Raw genomic sequence first — 23,764 nt, forward strand, 5'->3', positions numbered from 1 at the left:
TAATGGGATACTAAAGCAAGTCATTTCAAAAGTGATACACAGGGATTTTAATTTTTTTATTTTTAATTAGTAACACCTTTCTAAGAGTAGGGACTGTTAAGATGTACTGAGTTTCTAGAGTAGCTGCAAGGGGATCCCTCTCCTGAGAATTTTTCTGTTTTCAGATAACATACTCTCATTGGTGGTGTGAATCTGTTTGGAGGTAGACAAACAGAAGCACAGATGCCCCCAGCAGTAGCCGTGGTGACCCTCCACTACAGTTCTCAGGGACGAAATTTCTTTCTCTTGTTCTCCTTTTCTCCCCATTATTCTAGATCATTCCCATTCTTCCCTCCCACCCCCTCTCCTTTGTGGTTCTCACGTCCAGCCAGCCCGTGCCTTAGGCTCCTGCATGGCCTCACCTTTTGCTTACCTGTGCTGAAAGGTCAGATAAGCCCAGAGGCAGGTGAAGTGACAACTATAGGCTTTGTTTACCAAGACTCTCCAGGGGATACAGAAGGACCAGCATGGACTTTTCCTTTCTAGGAAGAAGTTTATTATAGCTTTCCTCCAGCTGCTTTGGGTATTTCCATTCCTCTTCTGGATTGAACAGAATAAGCAGGGTGATCCTGATTTGTAAGCTCAAGAGGACTGCTGTCCCATTTATGAGGAAATCCATTTAATTTGACTGCATACCAGCCTTACTTCAGTAAAATGAGGTGGGGTTTTGGGTTTGTTTCTTGGTTTTGGCCTTTTTTAAGAAACCCTCAGTGTAACTGTCAAATAAGCATTCTCTTTCAAAGCAGTCACCCTGACATTCGAGGTACTTCTATAATTATGGTTCTCAGGTTCTTTGTCTCTCACGCGGGGCTTTTGAGTGGATAATCTCTTGGAGCACTAGCCTCCTAGGACTCCAGGATTCTTCACTGATAATTGTTCAAAACAAAGTGAAGTACAAATGACATAAAAGTTTGGAAGTGACAGAGGCAGGACTCACACTTTGGTTATTCGTTTGAAATCTTCATCAAGTTTCACAGGTGTTATTCCCATTTCACAGCTAAAGTAATCGAGGCTTAAAGCAGTAAAGTAAAATTTCCAACATCACAAAGCAAACAAATGGCAAAGTCAGAACTAGGGTCCAGGTCTCTGGCTCTGGATATAAAAACATCTCTTTTAACCACTTCAAAGTTTCCACCTAGAATGACCCAACTAGATCATGTACCTAATACATGCCACTACCACAAATGTACTCTACTCTGTAAAACAAACCAAGATGTAGCCTTCTGATACGGATGCCAATTCTAAAGCAGAGCTCCAGAACAGAACGGCTTGCAATGTCATCATCACTGAAATAACACATTGGCCTCTCAGGAGGATATATTAGAAATAGAAATATTGGTAATGGGAATACTGGCATGCTGATGCCTTTATTTAATCTCATTCCATACATGAGATTGGTCTGTTCCTTTCCTGGCCTGGCCCTTACTATTGTTTGCCAACACAAGGTGATTTAAGGCTGAAACCACTCAGGACCACATGAGAGCTCCGTGAATTACAATAACCAGATGTTTCCCAAAACGAGACGAGAAGCCCAGTTCTTGCGTTCTCTCAGTTGTAGCAGACTTTGTGTTTTCTTTTTGAAGGCCAAATAAATAAATACATCTTCAGGAATGGGGACAAAAGATACTACTCTTGAGCAAAATACTTGAATACAGAGCAAGAGTTACTTTGCTTTTTCTGAGACATTAATACAAACAGACTGTGGGGTTGAATGAAATCTGCATGGTGAGTGTAGTAGCTTGAAAAGAGCTTAGCAAGGAATTAACACTTAAATTATGCTGAACATCAAAGGATCTGAGATTCAGTATTTGAGAGGAAGAAGTGGGAAGGATTAGACTTTAAAAAAAAGTATGAAACCATTACTTTTTAACAATATATGAACAGATGAAAATTGTTTTCTCCAAGAGCACAGGAGGATCTCACCAGGCGCCTGCCAGCAGTGTCTTCCAGCTTCCACAGGGTAGGAGTTTTTGAGTGTGGCTGCCGCTAGCTAGTGTCTGTGTCCCCAGCAGGAGACACAGCCACCCCCAGCCTCTCCAGGAGACTCTCCAAGATCAGCAGAATGCACCCTTTGAAGATCTTCAAGATGGCGGAGGAGTAAGACGTGGAGATCACCGTCCTCCCCACAGATACATCAGAAATACATCTACATGTGGAACAACTCCTAGAGAACACCTACTGAATGCTGACAGAAGACCTCAGACCTCCCAAAAGTCAAGAAACTCCCCATGTACCTGGGTAGGGAAAAGAAAAAAGAAAAAACAGAGACAAAAGGATAGGGACGGGACCTGCACCAGCGGGAGGGAGCTGTGAAGGAGGAAAGGTTTCCACACACTAGGAAGCCCCTTCGTGGGTGGAGGCTGTGGGTGGTGGAGGGGGGAAGCTTCAGTGCTGCAGAGGAGAGCGCAGCAACAGGGGTGCGGAGGGCAAAGTGGAGAGATTCCTGCACAGAGAGGATCGGTGCCGACCGGCACTCACCAGCCCGAGAGGCTTGTCTGCTCCCCCGCTGGGGCGGGCGGGGCTGGGAGCTGGGGCTCGGGCTTCGGAGGTCGGATCCCAGGGAGAGGACTGGGGTTGGCTGCGTGAACACAGCCTGAAGGGGTTAGTGTGCCACAGCTAGCCGGGAGGGAGTCCGGGGAAAGGCCTGGAGCTGCCGAAGAGGCAAGAGACCATTGCTTTTGGGTGCACGAGGAGAAGGGATCCAGAGCACCGCCTAAACGAGCTCCAGAGACGGGCGCGAGCCGCGGCTATTAGCGCGGACACCAGAGACAGGCATGAAACGCTAAGGCTGCTGCTGCCGCCACCAAGAAGCCTGTGTGCAAGCACAGGTCACCGTCCACACCTCCCTTCCCGGGAGCCTGTGCACCCTCCACTGCCAGGGTCCCGGGATCCAGGGACAACTTCCCCAGAAGAACACACGGTGCCTCAGGCTGTTGCAACGTCACTCTGGCCTCTGCTGCCGCAGGCACGCCCCGCCTCCGTGCCCCTCCCTCCCCCCCGGCCTGAGTGAGCTAGAGTGCCCGAATCAGCTGCTCCTTTAACCCCGTCCTGTCTGAGCGAAGAACAGACGCCCTCAGGTGACCTACACACAGAAGCGGGTCCAAATCCAAAGCTGAACCCCGGGAGCTGTGTGAACACAGAAGAGAAAGGGAAATCTCTCCCAGCAGCCTCAAGAGCAGCGGATTAAATCTCCACAATCAACTGGATGTAACCTGCATCTGTGGAATACCTGAATAGACAACCAATCATCCCAAAATTGAGGCAGTGAACTTTGTGCGATTTTGTCTGTATAGCTTTGCTTTTACCATTTGTCCTAGGGTTCTGTCTGGTTTTTTTTTTTTTCAGTATAGTTTTTTAGCGCTTGTTATCATTGGTGGATTTGTTTTTTGGTTTGGTTGCTCTCTTCTTTCTTTCTTTTTTTCATCTTCTTATTACTTTTTACTTTTATTTTTAATAATTGATTTAAAAATTTTTATTTTAATAACTTTATTTTATTTTTTTCCTTCTTTCTTTCTCCCTTTTCTTCTGAGCCATGTGGCTGACAGGATCTTGGTGCTCTGGCTGGGTGTCAGGCCTGTGTCTCTGAGGTGGGAGAGCTGAGTTCAGGACATTGGTCCACCAGAGATCTCCCGGCTCCACGTAATATCAAATGGTGAAAGCTCTCCCAGAGATCTCCAATTCAATGCTAAGACCCAACTCCACTGAATAACCAGCAAGCTCCAGTGCTGGACACCATATGCCAAACAACTAGCAAGACAGGAACACAACCACACCCATTAGCAAAGAAGCTGCCTAAAATCATAATTAGGTCACAGACACCCCAAAACACACCAGCAGACATGGTCCTGCCCACCAGAAAGACAAGATTCAACCTCATCCACCAGAACACAGGCACCAGTCTGCTACACCAGGGAGCCCACACAATGCACTGAACCAACCCTACTCAGTGGGGGCAACAAAAAAAACAACGGAACTATGGACCTGCAGCCTTCGAAAAGGAGACCCCAAACACAGTAAGAGAAGCAAAATGAGAAGACAGAGAAACACACAGCAGATGAAGGAGCAAGGTAAAAACCCACCAAACCAAACAAATGAAGAGGAAATAGGCAGTCTACCTGAAAAAGAATTCAAAGTCATGATAGTAAAGATGATCCAAAATCTTGGAAATAGAATGGGGAAAATACAAGAAACGTTTAACGAGGACCTAGAAGAACTAAAGAGCAAACAAACAATGATGAACAACACAATGAATGAAATTAAAAATTCTCTAGAAGGAATCAACAGTAGAATAACTGAGGCAGAAAAATGGATAAGTGACCTGGAAGATAAAACAGTGGAAATAACTACTGCAGAGCAGAATAAAGAAAAAAGAATGAAGAGAACTGAGGACAGTTTCAGAGACCTATGGGACAACATTAAACGCACCAACATTTGAATTATAGGGGTCCCAGAAGAAGAAGAGAAAAAGAAAGGGACTGAGAAAATATTTGAAGAGAGTATAGTTGAAAATTTCCCTAATAGGGGAAAGGAAATAGTCAGTCAACTCCAGGAAGCACAGACAGTCCCATACAGGATAAATCCAAGGAGAAACACATCAGGACAAATAGTAATCAAACCATCAAAAATTAAATACAAAGAAAAAATATTAAAAGCAGCAAGGGAAAAACAACAAATAACATACAAGGGAATCCCCACAAGGTTAACAGCTGATCTTTCAGCAGAAACTCTGCAAGCAAGAAGGGACTGGCAGAACATATTTAAAGTAATGAAAGGGAAAAACCTACAACCAAGATTACTCTACCCAGCAAGGATCTCATTTAGATTCGACGGAGAAATTAAAACCTTTACAGACGAGCAAAAGCTAAGAGAATTCAGCACCACCAAACCAGCTTTACAACAAATGCTAAAGAAACTTCTCCAGGCAGGAAACACAAGAGAAGGAAAAGACTTAAAATAACAAACCCAAAAAATTGAGAAAATGGTAATAGAACATACATATCATAACTACCTTAAAGGTAAATGGATTGAATGCTCAGTCAAAAGACATAAACTGGCTGAATGGATACAAAAACAAGACCCATATATATGTTGTCTAGAAGAGACCCACTTCAGACCCAGGGACACATACAGACTGAAAGTGAAGGGATGGAAAAAGGCATTCCATGCAAATGGAAATCAAAAAAAAAGCTGGAGTAGCAATTCTCATATAACACAAAATGGACTTTAAAATAAAGACTATTACAAGAGACAAAGAAGGACACTACGTAATGATCAAGGGATCAATCCAAGAAGAAGATATAACAATTGTAAATATTTATGCACCCAACATAGGAGCACCTCAATACATAAGGCAAATACTAACAGCCATAAAAGGGGAAATCATCAGTAACACAATCATAGTAGGGGACTTTAACACCCCACTTCACCAATGGACAGATCATCCAAAATGAAAATAAATATGGAAACACAAGCTTTAAATGATAAACAAGATGGACTTAATTGATATTTATAGGACATCCCATCCAAAAACAGGAGAATACTCTTTCTTCTCAAGTGCTCATGGAACATTCTCCAGGATAGATCATATCTTGGGTCACAAATCAAGCCTTGGTAAATTTAAAAATTTAAGAAAATTGAAATCATATCAAGTATCTTTTCTGACCACAATGCTATGAGACTAGATATCAATTACGGGAAAAAATCTGTAAAAACTACAAACACATGGAAGCTAAACAATACACTACCAAATAACCAAGAGATCACTGAAGAAATCAAAGAGGAAATCAAAAAATACCTAGACACAAATGACAATGAAAATACGATGACCCAAAACCTACGGGATGCAGCAAAAGCAGTTCTAAGAGGGAAGTTTATAGCAATACAATCCTACCTCAAGAAAGAAGAAACATCTCAAATAAACAACTTAACCTTACACCTAAAGGAATTAGATAGAGGAATAAAAAACCCCAAAAATTAGCAGAAGGAGAGAACATAAAGATCAGATGAGAAATAAATGAAAAAGAAATGAAGGAAACAATGGCAAATATCAATAAAACTAAAACCTGGTTCTTCGAGAAAATAAACAAAATTGATAAACCATTAGCCAGACTCATCAAGAAAACAAGGGAGAAGACTCAAATCAATAGAATTAGAAATGAAAAAGGAGAAGTAACAAGTGACACTGCAGAAATACAAAGGATCGTGAGAGATTACTACAAGCAACTGTATGCCAAAAAATGGACAACCTGGAAGAAATGAACAAATTCTTAGAAAAGCACAACCTTCCGACACTGAACCAGGAAGAAATAGAAAATATAAACAGACCAACCACAAGCACTGAAATTGAGACTCTGCTTAAAAATCTTCCAACAAACAAAAGCACAGAACCAGATGGCTTCACAGGTGAATTCTATCAAACATTTAGAGAAGAGCTAACACGTATCCTTCTCAAACTCTTCCAAAATATAGCAGAGGGAGGAACACTCCCAACCTCTTTCTACGAGGCCACCATCACCTGATACCAAAACCAAAGATGTCACAAAGAAAGAAAACTACAGGCCAATATCACTGATGAACATAGATGCAAAAATTCTCCACAAAATACTAGCAAACAGAATCCAACAGCACATTTAAAGGATCATACACCATGATCAAGTGGGGTTTATCCCAGGAATGCAAGGATTCTTCAATGTAAGCAAATCAATCAATGTGATACACCATATTAACAAATTGAAGGAGAAAAACCGTATGATCATCACAATAGATGCAGAAAAAGCTTTCGAGAAAATTCAGCACTGATTTACGATAAAAACCCTTCAGAAAGTAGGAATAGAGGGAACTAACCTCAACATAATAAAGGCCATATATGACAAACCCACAGCCAACATCGTTCTCAGTGGTGAAAACCTGAAATCATTTCCTCTAAGATCAGGAACAAGACAAGGTTGCCCACTCTTCCCACTTTTATTCAACAGAGTTTTGGCAGTTTTAGCTACAGCAATCAGAGAAGAAAAAGAAATGAAAGGAATCCAAGTTGGAAAAGAAGAAGTAAAGCTGTCACTGTTTGCAGATTACATGATACTATACATAGGGAATCCTGAAGAAGCTACCAGAAAACTACTAGAGCTAATCAATGTATTTGGTAAAGTAGCAGAATACAAAATTAATGCACAGAAATCTCTTGCATTCCTATACACTAATGATGAAAAATCCGAAAGAGAAATTAAGGAAACGCTCCCATTTACCATTGCAACAAAACAAATTAAATACCTAGGATTAAACCTGCCTAAGGAGACAGAAGACCTCTATGCAGAAAACTATAAGACACTGATGAAAGAAATTAAAGATGATACAAACAGATGGAGAGATATAACAGGTTCTTGGATTGGAAGAATCAACATTATGAAAATGACTATACAACCCAAAGCTATCTACAGATTCAATGCAATCCCTATCAAACTACCAATGGCATTTTTCACAGAACTGGAACAAAACATTTCACAATTTGTATGGAAACATAAAAGACCCCGAACAGCCAAAGCAGTCTTTAGAAAGAGAAATGGAGCTGGAGGAATCAGGCTCCTGGACTTCAGACTATACTACAAAGCTGCAGTAATCAAGACAGTATGGTACTGGCACAAAAACAGAAATACAGATCAATGGAACAGGATAGAAAGCCCAGAGATAAACCCACGCACATATCGTCACCTTATTTTTGATAAAGGAGGCAAGAATATATAATGGAGAAAAGACAGCCTCTCCAATAAGTGGTGCTGGGAAAACTGGACAGCTACATGTAAAAGAATGAAATTAGAACACTCCCTAACCGCATACAGAAAAATAAACTCAGAATGCATTAGAGACCTAAATGTAAGCCTGGACACTAAAAACTCTTAGAGGAAAACACAGGCAGAACACTCTTTGACGTAAATCACAGCGAGATCTGTTTTGATCTACCTCCTAGAGAAATGGAAATAAAAACAACAATAAACAAATGGCAGCTAATGAAACTTAAAAACGTTTTGCACAGCAAAGGAAACTACAAACAAGATGAAAAGACAACCCTCAGAATGGGAGAAAATATTTGCAAACGAATCAATAGACAAAGGATTAATCCACAAAATATATAAACAGCTCAATATTAAAAAAACACACAGTCCACTCCAAAAATGGGCAGAAGACCTAAATAGACATTTCTCCAAAGCAGACATATAGATGGCCAAGAAGCACATGAAAAGCTGCTCAGCATCACTAATTATTAGAGAAATGCAAATCAAAACTACAATGAGGTATCACCTCACACCAGTTAGAATGGGCATCATCAGAAAATCTACAAACAAAAGATGCTGGAGAGGGTGTGCAGAAAAGGGAACCCTCTTGCACTGTTGGTGGGAATGTAAACTGATACAGCCACTATGGAGAACAGTATGGAGGTTCCTTAGAAAACTAAAAATAAAACTACCATATGACCCAGCAATCTCACTACTGGGCACATACACTGAGAAAACCATAATTCAAAAAGAGTGAAGTACCACAGTGTTCATCGCAGCTCTATTTACAATAGCCAGGACATGGAAGCAACCTAAGTGTCCCTCGACAGATGAATGGAAAAAGAAGATATGGCACATATATACAATGGAATATTACTCAGCCATAAAAAGAAACGAAATTGAGTTATTTGTAGTGAGGTGGATGGACCTAGCGTCTGTCATACAGAGTGAAGTAAGTCAGAAAGAGAAAAATAAATACTGTATGCTAACACATATGTATGGAATCTAAAAAAAAAAAAAATGGTTCTGAAGAACCTAGGGGCAGGACAGGAATGAAGACGCAGACATAGAGACTGGACTTGAGGACATGGGGAGGGGAAAGAGTAAGCTGGAATGAAGTGAGAGAGTGGCATGGACATATATACACTACCAGATGTAAAATAGATAGCTAGTGGGAAGCAGCCACATAGCACAGGGAGATCAGCTTAGTGCTTTGTGACCACCTAGAGTGGTGGCATAGGGAGGGTGGGAGGGAGACACAAGAGGGAGGGGATATGGGGATATATGTATACGTATAGCTGATTCACTCTGTATAAAGCAGAAACTAACACACCACTGTAAAGCAATTATACTCCAATAAAGATGTTTTTAAAAAAAAAGGAGCACAGGAGCCTATTATGGACTAACGCATTAAAGCAAAGGCACAATTTTTGAAAGTCTGAGACGTGAACAACAAAACAAAGGTGAGGAGAGAATCTACATTCTCAGAGTCAGTTCCTTGTCTTGCTTAGAAAAGCTGCCCCCATGAACTTGAGAGATGGTGAGCTCCAATTCCACTCAGGGAAAAGAGAGAGGAGGTGGAAATTGCAGGAAGAAAGAATCCAATTAAGCATATAGTAGAACTTTCTTCTCGAAACTGCACTTAAACAAGAAGTGTTACTTATTGCCAAGACTGCGGCCCTGTCCAGATCCTCTTTGTATGGCTGGCTGCAAGCACAGAAGCAGTGAGGCTGAAGCTCAGCAAATGTTTTAGTTGTCTTTTCCCAACTGGACAAGACAAAAACAAACAAAAATCCTGTTGACTGATTCACAGTCCAATGTTTTATCAATTAGATGAGCATTTTTCAGAGGGCAGCCTGGGGTTTTGTGTTCAAGACTTTAGAGGTATGGCAGTTGAATTCATTCATTCATTCATTCACTCATTCATTCGACATTTGCTGGGCACATACTATTACCAGGATCTGGAGTTACAAAGGTAACAGCTACATGTTCCCCACTTGGGAAAATCACAGGGTTTGAAGACAGCGTAAAGGATGAGGACCAAACTCAGCAGAAGAGCTGAGAAATGCGAACAGAGGCTCAAACGACTAAGAGGCATCTAGGAAGGGATCAGTCAGGGGGAGCCTGATAAGACAGGAGGATTCCAAACAATCATCCAAGGCTATAGCACGGTGAGCACGTGTCAGTGTGGCCACAACGTCCTGAGGGGTCCTAGGAGGCAGATCAGAAGGGATTTTGCCTTTCAAGCGAGTGTGCCACCACTGGAGGGCAGCCACTGAAGGTCAGGTGTCCCCTGTGCCAGGCCACAGGCCCCGTGCTGTGCTACCCTCCATCCTTCCTGCTCTCTCATCTGCTGCCCCTGGCGGTGGCTTGCCCCTTTTCCGCCCTTCCCAGGCAATGCCTTGGTAAAGAGTCTCATATTTAAGGTGAGAACTAGATTCCATTTGAAAGAAAGGTAATAGAGGCCTGTCTCTGGTCAAGGCTGTACAGAACTAGGTGAGGTGCGGGCTGGGCTGAGGCTGAGGGGACAAAGGTAACCTGTCAGTGCCAAGAACAAATGCGGCCCAGAAGGCAGGACACAGTGTTGCCAGAGAATAATAAGAGAAACAAAGGGGGAGTCAGGCTAACTGGTAGCATTCTAGGTCTGGTGATGGGCAGAGATCGTTAGCAGCAGATAAAACGCAAGGCCAGGCGGGCCAGCTTTGCCAGAAGACTCCATTCTCAGGTCACAGGGCCTGAGCCACCCTGGTCCATGGATCTGACTCAGTCCAAGGGGAACTGGCACTTAGCAACCACACTGTGGGGTCACAGGTCAAGAAAAACTAGGCAATCTAGCAGGTTACCTAATCTGGAACTCAGGCTGGAGAAGTAAGACAGGCTCCAGACACCAGAAGCGAGGGCTGGGGTTTGTAGAAGAAGCAAGACACCCTGGTAATCAGTCCTGGAGCAGCGGGCAGAGCATGACCACGTCAACCCAGCTGGATGCTGAGTCCCAGAAGCAGGGCTCTGGGGTCCCCTTCCTCCTACCTGAGGGCCAGGTGGGACCTCAAGTCCAGGGAGATGCCATGCACGGGGGGGTCCCAGACCCAGGACTTGCTCCGGCAGAGGCAGGCTGGAGGGGCTCTGACGAACATGCAGTAGCTCCTCTCCTTTCTTCAGAAGAATTATTGATTCAAAATATGATCTGTCGGGGGCTTCCCTGGTGGCACAGTGGTTGAGAATCTGCCTGCCAATGCAGGGGACATGGGTTCGAGACCTAGTCTGGGAAGATCCTACATGCCGTGGAGCAACTAGGCCTGTGAGCCACAACTGCTGAGCCTGCGCGTCTGGAGCCTGTGCTCCGCAACGAGAGGCCGTGATAGTGAGAGGCCCGTGCACCGCAATGAAAAGTGGCCCCCGCTTGCCACAACTAGAGAAAGCCCTCGCACAGAAACGAAGACCCAACACAGCCAAAAAAAAAAAAAAAATATATATATATATATATATATATATATATATATATATGATCTGTCGTTCCTCGACAGAGAAACCACGTGGTGATACTTGAGGACATTCTGTTTCCTGGGAGTTTAGGAAGATGAGACTTTTAATAATGGTTTCCCGTTGCAATTGACAAGCCCTGCCCTTCTATAAGATCGGTTAAGTTCATGGACTATGAAGGTAACTCTTTTTCCATTTCGTGTCCTCCTTTTCTCTAATATTCTTAAAAAATCATTTCATGATCAACAAAGGAAAGTAGTTTCTAAAAAGGTGATCTTGAAGCAAAAGGATGTGGGCACAGCTGGGTGACCACAAGGCTGGCTGGTTCCTTAACCTCTCTGGGCTCCAGTGTCTTCATCAGGTAAAGGTGAACATGAATACTAGACACACTACATCCACAAAACAGGAGCATCAGAGAGGACAATCTGCAGGACAGCCGTCTATCACACCCAAGTCCGCAACCTGTGGTCAGGACCCTGGGTCTCCCACACACTGGCTGTGTGACCTCAGGAAATTTAACTAACCTTGCTAAGTCTCGTTTATAATATCTGTAAAATGGGGATAATCATATTTAAATCTTCATGTTCCTGGGTGGATTAAATAAGATTAAATAAAAACCCGAAGTGTTTAACAGAATGTCCAACACATGGTTAAGTATGCAACTAATGGTAACAATTACATACAACATTAAAATGTATTTTTACATCTATTTAATATAACCTTATATGTTATCAATATTGTACACACATCAGAGATCATCACAGTGATGTATTTCATTTGACAAACAGTTGAGTGCCTTCTAGGTACTGGATGTTTTGCTAGGTACTTGGCCTGCAAAGACAAAGATATGAGTCGTCTCTTTGTGGAAGCAGCAGTCTAGTGGCAGAAACAACTAAACAGAAAATGACAATCACTACAGTGTGATGACAGTTGTGGAACATTTAAATAAGATGTGCTATGGAAACACAGAGAAGGGGGGGCATCAGAACCAGTCTGGGATAGGGGGTGTCCTGGGTTAAATTGTGTCCCCTGAATGGGTATGTTGAAGTCCTAACTCCCCTGGTACCTGGGAATGTGACTTTATTTAGAAACGGGGTCTTTGAGGATGTAATCAAGTTGAGGTCATACTTGGTTGGGGGGGCCCATCTAATAGGACTGGTGTCCTTATAAGAAGAGAAGAGACACAGACAGACACACAGAGAGGACGCAGGTAGTGACTGGTGTGATGCGGCTGCAAGCCAAGGAACGCCGAGGACTGCTGACAGAAACCAGCAGCTAGGAGAAAGGCGTGGGGCAGATTCTTCCTTAGATCCTTCAGGGAGACGACAGCCCTGCCAACACTGTGATCCTGACTTCTCGCCTCCACAGCTGTGAGAGGAGACATTTCTGCTTTAAGCCCTCCCAGCTTTTGGTACTTTGTTTTGACAGCCCCAGGAAACTAATACGGCAGGGCGGGGGTAATTGTCCCAGAAGGAACCCGGGAGGGCATGACAGCTGACCCGAATCTTAAAAAGGATGGCTTCTATATATGCAATGGGCATATAAACAAGGTATTTCCACAATATCCTTATTGGGATCATAAACACAAAGATAGTTCTAAATATTCTCCTGGAAGAAATGTCCCAAATCGGTCCTCTGGAGGCAGAACTGCTCTTAGGTTCTCCCTCTGCGAAGAAGCAGACCTTGAAGACTGCCATATATTTGTCGAGGACAAAGCAACCACACAGATTATCAGTTAACATAATAGTGTCCTTTCCACGATAAGTGAATATCTACAAGCAGAATCTCTACGAAAGCAAAATTGAAAATGCTGTTGTGATCTTTCCAAAGAGACCCAAAGGTGGAGAGGTAAGTTTTCCATTTAAACCCAGGATGTATATCCGAGGTGAGCTGGAGCCCTGCTGTGCGCACATTATAAACAAAGATCTCATTCCATCAATAAAGCCCTGTGTCCCTTTCCACGGGGGATGCGATGCTGGCAGTTGGAGGAATGTAGCCGTCAACAGCTATTTCAGGCACTGTTGACTTGAGGAAATCTGTGCCCATGTCTGAAAATATGACATGACACCAAGTGAAGAGGATTTTCAAACCTTCTGACCAAAACCGGTGCAGAGAACTGACAGGTAGAAAGGGGTCTGTCAGATCTTTCTAGCAACCTGTGCACAGGAACCAGATACATTTTGAGGGAGCCGGAGGTAAAAGCCCATCAAAGGTTCTGGGAAATTCATGCACGCTGGGGGCCGGGTGATTTGAATTCAGTGCCGGAGCAGTTTTTTTTTTTTTACAGAGGCCTGAGCTGTCACACTCAAAGGAAGCGGCTTTGTGTCCCCTGGGCCTGCTGAAACACACCCTTCAGACACAATGGGCCTCACAGCTGAGGCATAAAAACCACGCTGGCAGTGCCAGACAGGTGGGGAGTGGTTCACTTAGACGAGGAAGCAAAAGACACTGGGTGTTACTTCCAAGGCTGAAGGCGACTTGGGCATTTCCTAGTCCTACCCTCTTGATTTGGAGAGGAGAAAACTGAGGCCCAGAGAGGTTAAGTGACTTGCCCAAAGCGACACAGCTGGTTAGGAGTAAAGCTGGAATTGGAATCAAAAGTCCTGCGCTTCTTTACTGTGCATTTGCCGTCTCCAACGCCTCTCCATCTGCCTTCCTTGGGAGGTGTCTAGAGACAGCACATTCGCTAACTCCCAGGGTGGCCCATTCCATTTTCTAATGGCTTTCACAATGAGACAGTGACCCTTCCTGTGCTGACTCAGGACCTAACATCCTGTAGTTAAATCTGTTGTCCTTAGTCAGCACTCCTGAGCTGCTGCCCCAGGCCTAATTCTCTCTCCCACCTTTACTGGTCAAATCCATGACAAAAGCTCACGGGAATACCCGCGTCTTCTCTCGGCCACGCTCGGCACCCTGCTTCTTGCAGTCCTTCCACATGGGACTGTCCTCGAAGACCACCTTCTCTGAGATCTGGGGTTGTCCCCAGAAACAGGCCACACAGACGTCGATGCTCTGATCAGCAGTACTCACTCCCTGTCTGAATTCTGAACTCTGTGTTTTTTGCTGACTTGGTACATCGTGACTGAAAGACAGCGGTCACGTTCAAACACTTGCTCTGTGCCAGGCCTGTGCCGACAGCTTCACATCCTCTAGTGATGCGGGCCTTTCCGGCAGTCCCATCACGGAGTTGACATCACTGAACGACCTCATTCAACTAGAACACACGTGTCTTGTCTCTGCAGGATGCCATCGTGCGGCTCTGCAGTTGGCATTGTGAAATGAAATAGAAGATTTTGCGTCCTGCACTGAATTTTCCCCGATCTGTCTTCTTAGGTTCTCCTCCTGTCTCGAATGTTCCCTCCCGGGCCTTCAATATCCTGTACAACAGCGGGACAAGCCTCTCTGTAAGTTCCTGCCCTTTCCAATCCCCCAGCAAATTTCTCCTTGCAGGTCACAGCCACAGAAGGAGAGGAGATCCCCTTAGACAAATCCATTTAGACACCTTCCCCCTAATGCTTATTTCTTCTGAATGCTTTGCTGTTGATTTCCAATTTGGAGGGCCATTGCCAAGTCCACTGGCAAGCGGGATTACCCCTACTTCCTGATGTTGGAAGCTCGTGCTGAGTTCTTTTCCCTGCCCTGTGGTCTCCTGCACCCTCTCACTTGTTTCTGTGTTTTGTCTGAATGTTCTCCATGGCAAACTTTACAGTGTGAAGGGCATCCGTCCTGTTCCAGTGCTATTAGACACTCTTGAGCAGATGAAGTAACTTCAGGGTTTCCCCATTTCTTTTAACGGTACTTACCCTTCCTCTCAGTTCCCAGTTTGAAACCTCTGTAGGCAAACACATCCAGGGTAGGCCTTTCAGACAGACCTACCCTTGAAAGGTTTTCTACGGCATCTTCTTTTTCCACCCCACTGCTGTTTAGATTCTCATTAGTTCTCATCCAGAGTACTGCAAAAGCGTCTTTGTGTGCCCAGAAGTTTCTATATCTTCTTCCCTCTTCTCCCACCCTTCCTTCCCCACACCCCCACTCTCTCCCCGCAACCCCTTCTCACACCCCTGGACCTGGGATCAGCCAGCGATGCTCATGGGAGACCCATGAGAATAGGCCCTAATAGGCCCTAAATGACTTCTTTCAAACTTCTTTTTACATCCCTATCTTGTTAGCTGATGATTAGTTTCCTCTCTGTACGATGTTATGTGACTTCGTACAGCAGGGCTGTTACATAACGATAGGGAAAAAAGGACTGGATAGGCTTTTGGTGTTCTCTGCTTTGTCCTCACTGACAGGCTCGTGGCACAGGAGCAGAAAGTACAGGCCCAACACTATTGAATCTTGAGAAATATTTTGAATATTCAGTCAAGCACGTAAGAAGCACTCTTTAATTTTTACCCATCTATTAATCCATTTATCTGCCTATCTGCCCAAGGAGTGGGGACACTCCAAGTGTATGTTGAAAGACTAGAGGATTTATGTCAACACATTTCTTTCCGGCATTCAGTGCCTCTTCGCTCTGTAGAGTTGTTCCTCTTCTTTGAAGTCAGGGTAATAGCCTGGCGTCGTACTGATATAAAGCCCGCTGTAGTCAGTGGTCATGACAGCAGAGGTGGTATTTCAAAGTCCGTGAACGTCTTTATAGGGATCTTTCCTTTGAAATCTGCATCTTTCCAAGGCAAAATACAGGGCCTAACCTTTTGATTTTATTTATCAACCCTGGTTTCAGTTTACAAAGGCATCTGGGAGATAGGTAACATCTCATAAATTTGAACAGGAACAAAGGAAAATGTATTCAATGGTTAGCTTCAAAGAAAACATTCACATCATATTATTTTAAACAATTTATGTAGGTTTCAGTTTAAACTTACTGTTTGAACGGGCTGAAGGAACACAGAGTTGGTCTCTTTAAATAAGATCAGTACAGAGCTGTGGACTTGGAGAGAAAACTGAGCCTATTTTAAAAGTAAACACTTCATGCTCCTAAGGGAAACTGTGAATCGTGTGTTGTATTTAAATCATAGACTAATCTAATATTAATTTAATTTTTCTACTGTGTGAGCATCACCTTAACTCCTGGATCCAACACAGTCTCTGGCACCGGGTGTCACCCTCAAGAAATATTTGTTAAATGAATGAAAGAAATTGCAAAATTCGCAGAATTGACAAGAGTTCATACTAAAGGGACAAGACAATGTAATGCTTGGTTGGTTCAATCATTGTGTCACTGCATAAATTCATGTAAGATTCTAGGGCAAATGATATCTAGTGTTCTTTCTGTTTAGCTTATTAACTGAACAATGAGAGCCATGAGGGTTTCTGCTCTTGGAATGATATTAAGTCATTCCTCTTAATATCATTGGAAAATGACACGATTGTTACTCACATGTGACTGATACTGAGTCTGACAGGCAGAGGAGTGACGGGGTGCTCGAGACCACAGACAACACTGACAGGGCAGGTCTCAGTGCTGGTCACTGGAGCATCATACTCACCCTCCCACCAGCTCCCGTCTGCAAAACACAGGCCTGATCCTAGAGGAATGGGATGGAGAGGCAGGAGGGTGATACGGTATCACTGAAATGCATACAAAGTCAGTCGGCTTGGGACCACTTGGAAAATTCAGGCCAGGAATGGATACTTTCTAAAAATTATTTATTATGGGTACAACTGACTTTCATGCCACAGGGGAATGCTATAATCTAACGGTGGCATAAGTAAAGAGCTACTTGATCAAAGCAAGCTGACAAAAGAGGTCAAATAAAAATTTTGACTCATCCACTGCTAAAATTTTACATAGGAAGCATAAACCATATTCAATAGACACTATCTTTGATTTTATACTATGGTCAATTAAGGGAAAAATAAAGATGGAGAAAGTAAAGGAAACGTAGATTCTGGGTAGGAATGAGGAAATAAGGGGGCAAAGAGAGTTGAAGATGGAAAGAAAAGAGAAATCGGAGGGAAAGGCAGCAACAGACAGATGGAGGGATGGTCTGAGTCCTAAATTCCAGGGCAGGCTCACCCTTCTGCCCAGCTGACTAGCCTCTCTACTTCTCCATTCTTAACCTTCAAAAAGAGGAATAAAAATAATACTTACCTTGATAGAGTGGTTGTGAGGCTTAAACAAATTAAAACACATAAAGGGCTTAAAAGAGTGCCAGGTACATAGGAAGTGCTCGATACATATTAGCTAATTACTTTAATGACGAGTATTATGTATATTTGTGTGTGTCGAACATGCCTGTGTGTGCTACACTGTATACATGATACAATATTGCCTGAGCATCCTCTTTTTAAAAAAAGGCATATCTCAGTCCTCCGTTGCTTTCTAAGTTAAAGATTTATTATCTATCCTAATTTCAAGAAGTAATTCTTTAGGTGGAAATCAGGAGGGTCTTCTAGGTAAACAACTGAGAGAGGTAGTGCTGTACAGTTTCCCCACAGGAGAAATTTCTCCGGGAGTTCAGCATCAGGAAAATATTCCTCCCAACCCCCCAAGGACCCAAGATGTTTTCCTGTGCCTGGAAATGATAATTACAGAATTCAGTGCTATTTCCGCTCTGCTTTTTCTGCCAGGAATATTAGGTGTTATACCCAAACACACCATTGTGCTCTTCATATATCTGGCGTATCTGTTTTCCCCTTAAACTTAGTTTTTCCCTTTGCAATCCTATTTTATTAACTTAAATGAACATATCTATGTTATTAAGCTTCTTTACACATACACGTGTGCACACACGCATATCTTTTAAATAAATTAAAACTGAGCAGCACAAGACTTTAAAAATACTTTGTTACCTCTGATGCTCTGGCCAGATTTAATTATTTACACGTTGGTGTGCATTTTAATTTAGAAAACACCAATGCCAAACCATACTCTCTGATAGCCTGCCATTTCTAGCGATATCCTGAGTAACCCCAGTGGCAGATTTTTTCAGAGAAGTAAACTAAGGTGGAATAACTTCACTAAGAAATTGCCATTTAAAACTAATTCAGCTCTTTGGGTTGAGCATGGTATCCTTGAGGAACATTTCTTAACTGCTTGTTTTGGTCGAGTCTTCCTCCACGCTGTCAATTCCTCAGTATGAAAAACTCAGAGAACTAATTTCCCGCATGAAATGTATACCCCAATTTTTCTTTTTCCTGGAGAGTTCAATGTTAAAAGCAGAGACTAGCTGCCAGATTTTCACTTGAAATTATTTTCTGTCCAGTTGTAAATCCAAAGAATGTTTTTGTTCTTCATTTGGGGGTCCACCTCTCATGCTCATTCCCAGAGACATCTTGTTTTGAATTGTCACTAAGCCTTTAGGCAACACTATATTTTCAAAGTCCTTTTCCTATCGTTTAATAAGCCAGTCCTCATTACATCTCTCCAAGATCGTTCCCCCTTTAAACATGAATGAGGAGGTTGAGGTTTGGGAGACTAAAGACATTTGCCCACAGCATCACTGGACTTGGAGGAGAGGTAGATTGTGGTCCATCCTCTCCTGGCTGCAGTGAGGGTCTACTTGCCTGTGGTCTCCAGGGAGGCCCAGGGCCTAGAGAAAGAGCTGGGATGCCCAACATTTAGGGGCCAGCCCCACGTCCACCTAAGGTTCCTCCTCACAGATGTGAGGCTACAACCTGCCCTGCCTACTTCCCACAGTTATTGTGGACGCCAGATGTTACGACAGGTATTTATATGCCAGCAATTTACAAACCAGAAATCAATATACAAATGTAAACTATAGTTAGGGTTTTCCACTTCAAAGGCCTCTGGGGCTCCACAATGGCGCTAAGTGTTTATCTTGTGCAGAAAGAGAATTCAATACATTATTCCATATATTATTGTGCTTTAAAGAGTACACAGGAGCATGACAGGAGGGAGGAGGGGAAACGGAGGGAGCATGGATGTGTGTGTGTGTGTGTGTGTGTGTGTGTGTGTGTGTGTGTGTGTGGCGTACCCTCTTTCTTCTCACCATAACCCGTGGTCCCAACACAACCATGCCATTCTCCCCGTTAGGGTCATCCACTAAGTGCTTTTTTTTTCTTTCTTTCTTTAAAGATTTTTTGATGTGGACCATTTTCAAAGTCTTTACTGAGTTTGTTACAATATTGCTTCTGTTTTATGTTTTCTTGGTGTTTTGGCCCCAAGGCATGTGGGATCTTAGCTCCCCGACCAGGGATCGAACCCGCACCCCCTGCATTGGAAGGCGAAGTCTTAACCACTGGACCGCCAGGGAAGTTCCTGCACTAAGTTTTATAGCTGGAAACACTGAGGAGCTGAGCGGCCTACTGCCCTAGATCCCTCTGAGGTATTTGCTCGTTCAGTATCTACCGGGTTGCTAAGCAATGTGCCAGTCGCTGGGGACACAAAGGTAAGCCAGGACCCCTGGACCTGAGGTGCTCAGTACACTGTGATGCAGACACATGGGCACATAACTGCATTAGAAGGTAGCAGCAAAATTCGGGAGGGCTACACAGCACCTGTGCCATCCTCCTGAAAAGAGACTGTCCACACTCTGAATGACAAGTAGCCTTCCTCACTGAAAGTGTCTGTCTAGCTGAGCCACTGTGCCCCCAAGCCCGAGCACAGAACACTTTGTAAATACATTCCCAAGTCAGACGGTGGCTTCCCCTTGGGGCTGGAGCCAAGTGTTCAATAGTGGTCATTTTTACTGCATTTATCAAATGACTTTTTTGAGGGCAGAGGATTGTTGGGTGTTTTATCTTTCTTTACCTATATTATTACATATCTTTCTCCTCTATCTTAGTACGGGGGGCATTCTGGATCAGCAGGCCTCCTTCAGGCTGAGTTTACATCACAAGCGTCCACGGTGTGGAGGACTGCAGTTACAAAGTACAGATCTGTCAGGGACCGAGTCCAGGGCCCAGCTCATCTACATCTGCTGGTTGAAACTGGACAGGGAATTTCCATTCGCCAGAAAAGCCAGAGTAGAAAGGCTAGCTTGGGCCTTCATACCCTTATTCAGTTATGTATTTTTTTTTCTTTTGACTGTAACAAAAACAGATCATCACATTTTTTTTTCAAATACATTTGGTAAGTCAGTCAAAAGGATTTGAAACCTTTATCAAAGGTATTTGTCTTCCTTCCCTCCCAGAGTGATGGGACAGAGGCATGAGCGAAATGAACAACTTCAGCGTAAAGTGTTTGCTGCACAAACAGAGCTGAGTTAAGCTCAAATCAGAGAGGAAACTGGGAGGCTGTATCAAGTGTGTATTATGAGGGTTGATCCTGGGGCCTCTTCTGCTCAGTAGCCTTACTTGATGTCTGGAACAGAGAACTCTGTGACACACTTTTTTTTTTTTGGGGATATGCAGGCCTCTCACTGTTGTGGCCTCTCCCGCTGTGGAGCACAGGCTCTGGACGCGCAGGTTCAGCGGCCATGGCTCACGGGCCCAGCCGCTCCGCAGCATGTGGGATCTTCCCAGACCGGGGCACGAACCCGTGTCCCCTGCATCGGCAGGCGGACTCTCAACCACTGCACCACCAGGGAAGCCTGTGACACACTTATTAAACACCATCCTCACCAAGCACTTGTGCTCAAACCTTGTGTTGGGTGCTGGGGACACAAAAAGGTTGCAGACTGGGTTTGGGCTTCACGGTTCTAGTGGGACAGAAACTTTCACGGAAAATAAAAGCGACAAATACAAAGTGCCTTAATTTGTTGAAAAGCATCTCAAAATGAAATGAAAGGGATGATGGTAGTTGCGGCATTACACGACTGACACATTCACAGTGGATGAGGAAAAGAAAGCCATATGTGTGAGAGGGAAACCCATGATGTCAGAGAAACCTAGCCCCACAAGGTGTCCCACACGCTGTCCCCCTTTGCCACCATTTGTCAAGGGACTGTGCCAGGATGGCTCTGAACTATTATCACCTCAAGAAGCAGAGAGGGATGTATCGGGAGGATGCTGGTCAGACTCCCACCAAGTTCTTCTAACTGAATTCGGGCACCTCTCCCCTTGTGTTACCCCTCCGCACCTGGCTGTGGCTGGTCCCCCTGGCACTGGCCTCTCTTGTGGCCGTGGACACCAACTTCCCCTTGCACTGACTTTACGTTAGCCTGACTGGGAAGTTTGCTGAGCTATGGTGATCACTATCCAGTTTTCCCCTCCCTCGCGCCCTCTCACAGTTCTGATTCTTTCGGATCCTTTTCCCCACAAACCGCTCCGGGGTAGAGTCCCTTCTTCCTCTTGGGTGAATTGCCCTCTTAGTTGTGGGTGGCCTTGAAGAATCCATGTGGACCATGGAGGAAGGTTTGGATGGGGTCTGAAAGAGTACTCATTTTTTACTGAGTGTTCTAGGGGTCAGGCAAGATGCTAGGCACCTTCGCAAACTTTATTCCACTTAATCTTCACTACAGCAGTCAGGGGAAATTAAGGATGGGAAGAAATTTAAGTCAAATCGTCACTTAGCAATGGCAGAGTTGGAACGCAAACCCAGGTCAGTCTTACCGCAAAGCTCCTTTTGTCTTACCAAGACTGTCAATGACACACCCCTGAACTGGATGGATTATGGGGTTTTATCACTACATAGGACTGACTTTTAGCTGGTAAACACCAGGATGGCCATATCACCGTTTCAGGCCTGCATCTGTTCTGCTTGGTCAGTGCCCAAAACCTATCAGTTGTTAAATATTTGGGTATCACTGTTGCCCTTATCAAAATGAGATATGTGGCAAATGTTTAACTTCTGCTTCTGGCAAGGTGAGAGTCACAGAGACTGGAAATGCTCTCCCACCTGAAACAACTAAAAAGCCAGGTAAAATGTGTGTAAGATGGTTTCAGATAATGGACATCAGGCAGTGCAAGATGATGATCCCTGAGAGAAGGGAAACAAACAAGGTGAGCCGTGTGACTCCCCAGTGCACTTCCAAGATAGGGTTTCCAGGACGCAGCACAGGGACAAGGAGCCCAGGAGGAGCGCAGCAGTTTCCCCGGGTTAAGATATAGTTGGTAGTTGGGGGAGGCCAAGCCCATCAGAGCTTGCAGGGCAGAGTACTGGAGAGAAGAGTACTGGAGAGAAGAGAACTGCACACATCTGTGCATGTACACACACGTACACACTTACATACATACACTTACATACAGAGCCCAGAGATTAAAAGAGGACCCCCACACACCTGTACACACACACACACACATCCATAGCTTGGAGACTTAAAGAGGACCCACACTGAGCCTTCAGCTGAGAACTGATGATGAATGCATGTGAGGAAACTACTTAAGGCTGAGAAAAGAACCACTGAAAAGGATTAGAAGAAACAATCCATAGAGATCACAAAGGCTGGGGAGAGTTTGTGCCCTCATCAGCTAGAGTAGAAAAGCCTCACCATTCATGGGGTACTGGATAGAATACTCTGAATGGTATTGCCTCAGTGGTAGGGCAAAATGAGCCCTGGATTAACAGAGCTTCAAAGCAAGCCTTGAAAGGTTCAAACTATTGCCAATTAACTTAAATGTCTCCTAGTATAAACCTCAAGGATATTTAGAGGAATACAAAAATATCGAGCACCTAACAAGGTGAAATTCACAATGTTTGGCAACCAGTGAAAAATTACCACATGTGATAGGCTAACCCAAACCTATGAATATGTTATTTTACATGGCAAAGGAAGATTAAGTCTGCAGATGGCATTAAGGCTGCAAATCAGCTGACCTTAAGATAGACAGATTACCCTGGATTACTCCAGGGGACCCAACATAATCATAAGGGTCCTTCAAAGGGGAAGAGAGGAGACAGAAGAGAAAGTTAGAATGATTTGATGTGAGAAGGATTCAACCTACCATTGCAGTCTTTGAAGATGGAAGGGGGCCATAAGCCAAGGAATGCAGGCAACACTGAGAAATTGGAAAGGCAAGGAAACAGATTCTCTCCTGGAGCCTCCAGAGAGGAATGCAGACTTGATGGCATCTTGATTTTAGCTTAATGAGACCTTCTAACCTAATTTATTATAAGATAATAAATTGTGTTGTTTTCAGCCACTAGGTTTGTGGTAACTAGTTACAGCAACAGAAAGCATACACTAGGCATACAAAGAAGCAAGAAAATGTGACCTATAATTAAGGGAAAAATAAATCAATAGAAACAATAACATAAATGACAGATGACAGAATTAGTAGACGAGGATATTAAAGTAGTTATAACTGTGCTCCATATGTTCAAAAAGGTGGAATAAAGATTGAACATGTTAAATAGACATGGAAGATTAAAAAATTATAAGTCAAACTTAATTAAAAACAAATCCAATTGAACTTCCAGAGATGAGAACTACAATGTATGAGATGAAAACACAATGAATAAAATGAACAGCAGATTAAACATTAGATTAAAAAATAGTGAATTTGTAGACAATATAAACAGCAATAGGAACTGTCTAGAAACACGGGGGAAAAAATAAGAAAAAATAAACAGAATATAAAAAAAGCTGTGGGACAACTACGAGTAGCCTAATATACTTGTAATTACA

General features: G+C 43.6%; 1 protein-coding gene across 3 annotated transcripts in view; it reads right to left on the reverse strand.

The window, feature by feature from the left end:
- ENOX1 (ecto-NOX disulfide-thiol exchanger 1) overlaps positions 1-23,764 on the reverse strand; it is a gene marked incomplete at both ends in the record, with an annotated part of 282,081 nt that overhangs the window by 170,402 nt on the left and 87,915 nt on the right. The window lies entirely within an intron of this gene.

This window comes from Hyperoodon ampullatus (assembly GCF_949752795.1).
Source record: "Hyperoodon ampullatus genome assembly, chromosome: 16".
In the NCBI taxonomy this organism is placed as follows: Eukaryota; Metazoa; Chordata; class Mammalia; order Artiodactyla; family Ziphiidae; genus Hyperoodon; species Hyperoodon ampullatus.